Raw genomic sequence first — 5,690 nt, 5'->3', positions numbered from 1 at the left:
TAAAGTCCATACTTCACTCTGGAAAAATGCAGTGCTTAATACTGAGATGTCACAGAAAGAAATAAGATTCTGCTATATACGAATAAAAGATTTTAGTGGGTGATGTCCTGGCAGAGATCTACAAAACACTGTACACTGTGTTACTGTAATGTTTTCATTAATTTTATTTATTTGCTCCTTAGAAGAAGGAATTGGTGTCGACTGTTTAGCACCAGACTACACGTGTAACTCTGGTCTTTCTTAATGACCTGGAAGTTAGAATTGTGATTAAGTCTTTTACAAAATTAGTAGCTTTGCGGTAGCTGTGTGAGTTTTATTCAGAATACGATGGCAGTCCCAGAGAGGTCACGCTGTACCAGAAATACATTGCAACAGGCATTTATTCGCTTGCAAAATGAGGGGACTATTCACATCTAAGACTTCTAAAGCATCTTCTGAGAGTATCACTTATTCTACTCCAAGAGGAGTTTAAAACCCATTTCGCGGTGAGTGTTAGTGGCCATTACTCCTACCTGGTGAAGCCCGGAGACGTCTGCCTTCCCTCGGTTTAATGCTGTGGTTGCGTGACTGTGGCTCAGCTGAGCTCCAGTGGCCTCCCACCCTCGCCATACGAGTCCAGCCTGTCCACCAGAGAAAATAATGGTCCTGAAGGGAATCTGAGAGGAGCACTACTGTTTTAGAGAGAAAGACGGACAAATACATACCGCAGGAGGCTGTGAGGAAGCAGAATGGTCTTTCACCAAAAAATTTTCGTTCCTTCAATCAGATTTCAGGTTGCCCGAGAGGACGAAACTGTAAAGGTCACCAGTTACAGCACTAAAATATTTCTTTCCCTTTAGTTTTTATCCTCAATAAATAATGCACTCTAGCAGTGGCAGTCATCTTTTGAGAGAGTGAAAACATTGTGCTACACAATGATTGTCAGCTGATATATGCAAGTTTACAACTGTTATTTGCATTAATGTAGTGTATGGTGTATTACTGTGCAGTTGTGCTCTACATCTTGCAAATGCAAAACTTTAGCGTTAAAGAGTTTGGAATCTGGATATTGTAATGATACTTCGGAGCATATAGAGCTTTAATTTCATTAGCACATTGCTGCTGTCTGTGCCAAACAGCTAAATAGTATGCAGCGTTTTAAAATGGAAAGTGAAGTTAGACATGTGTGTCATCAAGACCACTCTACACGTAGTGAGGGAAGCCAGTGGTTCATCTGTGGAGATAATGTGATGATGCTGCTGCAAGAATGTGGGATGGGGATTTGGCAACCTGGTTTGACTTCCTAACCCAGCCTGAGCTGAATGTTGCCCTTCTGTACCTCAGTTCCTCCGCCTGCAAAAGGATGGGGTCCCTTGCAAATGCTTTAGGATCTGCAAAGGAAAAAATGGGAGTTATCCTTAAGGTAACTAGATGTATCCATACCCACCATCTAAAATAGTTACAAGGAAAGATCTTTATGGGAGCAGGCACTAGAAACAAGTTGGCTGCACTTCACAGACTCTTGCAGGATGTGAATATGAAACTGTACGATCTTGAGAGGATAACACATCCATGAATTAATCTACTGTTGGCTCTAAAGAAGCCAAAGCTGCTTTGTCAGTTGTGTACATGCTACATTGCATGACAGGGAGCTACTGTGTGACGGCACAGCCTCCTTTCTGTCCTCCTGACTGCAACGAGCCCTGGCACCATAGAAATACCCTACCGCACTGCCAGGTTCACCTTTTAAAGTAAATAACACTGGAATCACACAAAAGCAACTGTAGAGAAAGGGATGCAGGATGACAAAAGGTGCCTGAATAGGAAGGACACGGAAAGGCTAAGGCACAAAATGAGTCACAAGGGACAAATTGTAACGACAAGTTTGAAAGGACATTAGAAATGGGGGAAGGCTGAAGGAAGGTCTGCTGCTTAGTGGGGAATGAGAAGAAAAGCAGGTGACACCAAGACTGACATATTCAATGGTTTTTAGTCACAGACAAGGTGCTGGTACCCAGAAACTTAGCGTGCCTCATTTTAACAGGTGTATAGAAAAGTCCAAAATAAGTACAGAATACATTTTAAATGTTTAAGAAATGTAGATACATTGAAATCAGCCAGGCCTGTTGAGCTCTACACTGGCAAATTTAAAGCACTGGAGCAGTCTTGGAAGCACTAACAATAATCTTTGTCAGCTGCTAGAAGAAAAAATCCCAGTGGATAAACATAGCACCTGTCATTAAAAAGGAGAAAATGAAGAAAGTAGGGAGTTTCAGAGGAGTTGGGCTAGGACTGTCACCAAGAAACATTTTAAAACAAACTAAACCAGTTTGTTACTAAATATGTAGAATACAGTAAAGCAACAAAGCCTTTTGAATTAATCCTATTAAATGGATCTAATCTCCTGTTTAGGGCAAACAGCCTAGTGCCATAGGCACCTACCCCTATTGCTGCTGGTGACATGATGTCTCTGGGAGGCACCCAGGAGCTGCCTTGCTTTCCCCTCCTGTTATGGAAACTGTACCCACAAAACACTTCATGTCTGCAAAAGTCCATCCCTTTCCATGAGTCCTGGATCTACTGGGCAAGTGGTACAAAGATCCTGTGTCCAGGTGAATCCCTACCCACCCTCTGACCGTGTCTGGGGGAAGGTGGTCAGCTGAAGCCCTGCTGCTGCATTATTAGGACATGGTCATTTGCTGCCTACATAGGTAAGGCAGATGCCTGGCAGTTGGCTATAGGCTACAGGAACTAACTTGGAGGATGCAGTCCATAAGCCATGTATGTGGGGCATCCCTGACCTAGCTGGTATATGGTAAGCATCAGGTGTGAGTAAGGCTTCTTAAAAGCTTTTGATGTGGTCCCACATGATGTTGTTATGCGCTGAACTAAAAAGAAAATGAGGCGAGGCTAAAATCACTCTGCAGTCTGGTAGGTGCACAAGTGGTTGAAATACCACTTGTCCAGAGTAATTATCAATGATTCACTGTCAAACCAGGGAAACGTTGTAAGTGAGGTCCCACAAGGGTCTGCCTGGGGTCAGTTTTACTCAATGCTTTCATTAATGACTTGAACGAGAGTAATGATTTGTATAGAGAGTAAAATCTGTGGATGACATCAAGATGGAAAGGTTTGTGAGCACTTTGGCGAACAGGATTAGAATTTAAAATAATCTTGCTACGCTGGTGAAATGTTCTGAAATCAATAAGATCAAATTCAATAAAGAATGCAAAGGACGCCTCTTAGGGGGGAGAAGTCAAATGCAGAAGTGCAAAGTGGAGAACAGCTGGCTAGGCAGCGGTACTGGAGGCAAGGCTCTGGGTCCTACAGTCAGTCATGAACTGAGGATGAGTCAACAGTATAATGCTGCTGAAAAAACATTTACCCCTACAACAGCTTTACCGCCCCGTGAGCCAAACAAATGTAATTCTGGTGAATATAAGGATAATTACTCTGCACTACTCAGCACTAATTACTAGGGTTGTGTGCCCGGTTTAGAGTACTATAAGAAAAAAGTAAAGCAAGAATGACCAGAGAAGAGGAAAAGGAATGGTGAGATTTATTTGATCTAGAAAAAAAGGAAACTGAGTGATGACCTGGTAGCATTCTTCACCTGTGTAAAAGACTTGCAGAGAAAATAAAGTCTTCTCCATGTCTACAAAAATTAAGATGAGAATTGATTTGCAGCAAGAGAGATATATGCTAGAGGATCCTTTTCTCAGTGTATCTCAGCATTTGAAGAAGTTTCTTAAAGAATTCCCGTAGTCAAAGTTTTAGAAGAGCAAGACAGACAAACTGTTTTCAGGAATATGCTACACAGAGTTGAGTCTTTCTCAAAGGAGGTAGAACCTTTATGTTTCTTCCAACCTTATGTGCCCGTGATTTTTGTCTAACAGCTTAAATCACAAGCGGTAACATAATTCTTAATAATCTAATTCTGCAATTCAGTATTAAAGTGTGTAGTCAATACCAGTCAATTAATTCTGAGCTCTTGCAAGATAGTGGTGTACAGACCCAAGAAGCTAATATACCATATTTTGTTATGGCACAGTTGCTTCTACTAACGGACTCAGTCCTGAGAATCTTCACAAGTATCTTCGTACAATTATGTTACCTTCATTGAGGAAAAAAAAAAAGCTACTCGGGTCTGTATAAAATGAAAGGATCGGGCTTCTTTTGTATTACCGGTGTGCGCAGTGCAAAAACTTTTACTGGCCTGGTGATATATATGTCATTGGCTTGTTTTCACTCGTATTTGTGGACTGAGTTCATCTAAAACAAAATCTTGATCCAATTCCATGTGTGAAAAGAAATACCTCGAACATTTGATTTTGCAGTTGTGTGCTGACTGGGTGCAAGCAGGGCAGGCTGGGCGGGCAGCTCGCCCCGGTCGGCACAGCTCTGCTGGGGACAGGACTCGCCCAGGTTGCAGCAGCTGAGGATCTGCCCTGCAGCATCTCTGAAGTACTGTTTTGCAGCTCTGGTAATAGCATTTATTTTTACCATGTACACTCTGTTCTAGCATTTTGCCTCCTTCTCTTCTATCCCCAGAATCCTTGACTTGAGAGTAGAAGAAATGCTGTTAAATCAAGCAAGCTGCAACGAGATGCTGCTTATTCATTCACTGGTTGGTTTCTCTTTTTTCTAGTACCAGCTGTTTGGTTTTGGGGACCAGGTAAGTGTACCAAGAGACATTTGAGGTCTCCAGAGATCTCTGCAGAGATTTGAGATTTCTGGTCAGTTATGCGGAGTATTGGACTAGGGACAAGTCCAGAGGATCTGCACAAAGCTGAGCGGGAAGAAGCAGTAATGTGAGGGTGGCTGGAAAGAGCCCAGGGCTCAAGCTTGAGTTTCTCCTGGCCTCATGGAGCAGGGGTTGGGGTTTGGGTAAGCTGGTCATGGGGGTTCTGTGAAGGAGGAATAACCAGTCCCTTCTGAGCAGAAGCCTGCAGTTAGCTCCACAGATTACTCAAAATCCTGCAGGAACCTGGGCTCTGCCCCGCACTCTTTCTCTAATCCTGACAACAGAAGCTGGCATAGAGAGCTGTGTGGACATGAGCAAAAAGGACAGATGAGGTGCTGACCCTTTTGGAGCCCAGGCATCACCTTAGCTTCCCCTTGTCATGTCTTTCCTCATATCCACACAGCAAACCTCCACCCCAATCCATTATACAGCCTGGGGGTTGGCTGCCTTCAACTCTGCCTCTGGCTCTTCGGTCTTCTGCTTCCCTTCCTTCATCCTGACCTTCTTGCTTACTGTAGTCTTGAAAGCCAAGTCTGGATAAGTGCAGGTGGTAAGTGCTGCTGTAGATCTACTTATCCAATCTTCTGACCAACACTTATGTCCATTACAATCATATAGTGCTTAAGAGAAAAGTCATCTGGACTTTGACTCTGAAACTGTAAAAGAAAGAGACCAGCAGTAAGAGGTCGGAGCCTACTATCAACATCTATTTGGCTTTGGAGAGCAGTTGGCTCAGTGACTGAACAAAGTGGATTTAATTTTATGAAGAGATTGCTTTTGATGGAGACGCAGAACTGTTCACTGGGGGAAAGACTGGATAGTTCTATCTGCTCTGAGACGTGGTTAGAGTATTCCCCATCCAATGCTAGTGCCAGGTGTGCGGTACAGTTAGGTAGTGGAAAGAAGGCTTTATTTTCTCTAGCAAATTGCATTAAGATTACAACAGAATGGGTTGAACAGCACAAGG

This window comes from Larus michahellis, chromosome 2, assembly GCF_964199755.1.
Source record: "Larus michahellis chromosome 2, bLarMic1.1, whole genome shotgun sequence".
NCBI classification, from domain to species: Eukaryota; Metazoa; Chordata; class Aves; order Charadriiformes; family Laridae; genus Larus; species Larus michahellis.
Note: the sequence above shows the minus strand (reverse complement) of the source record.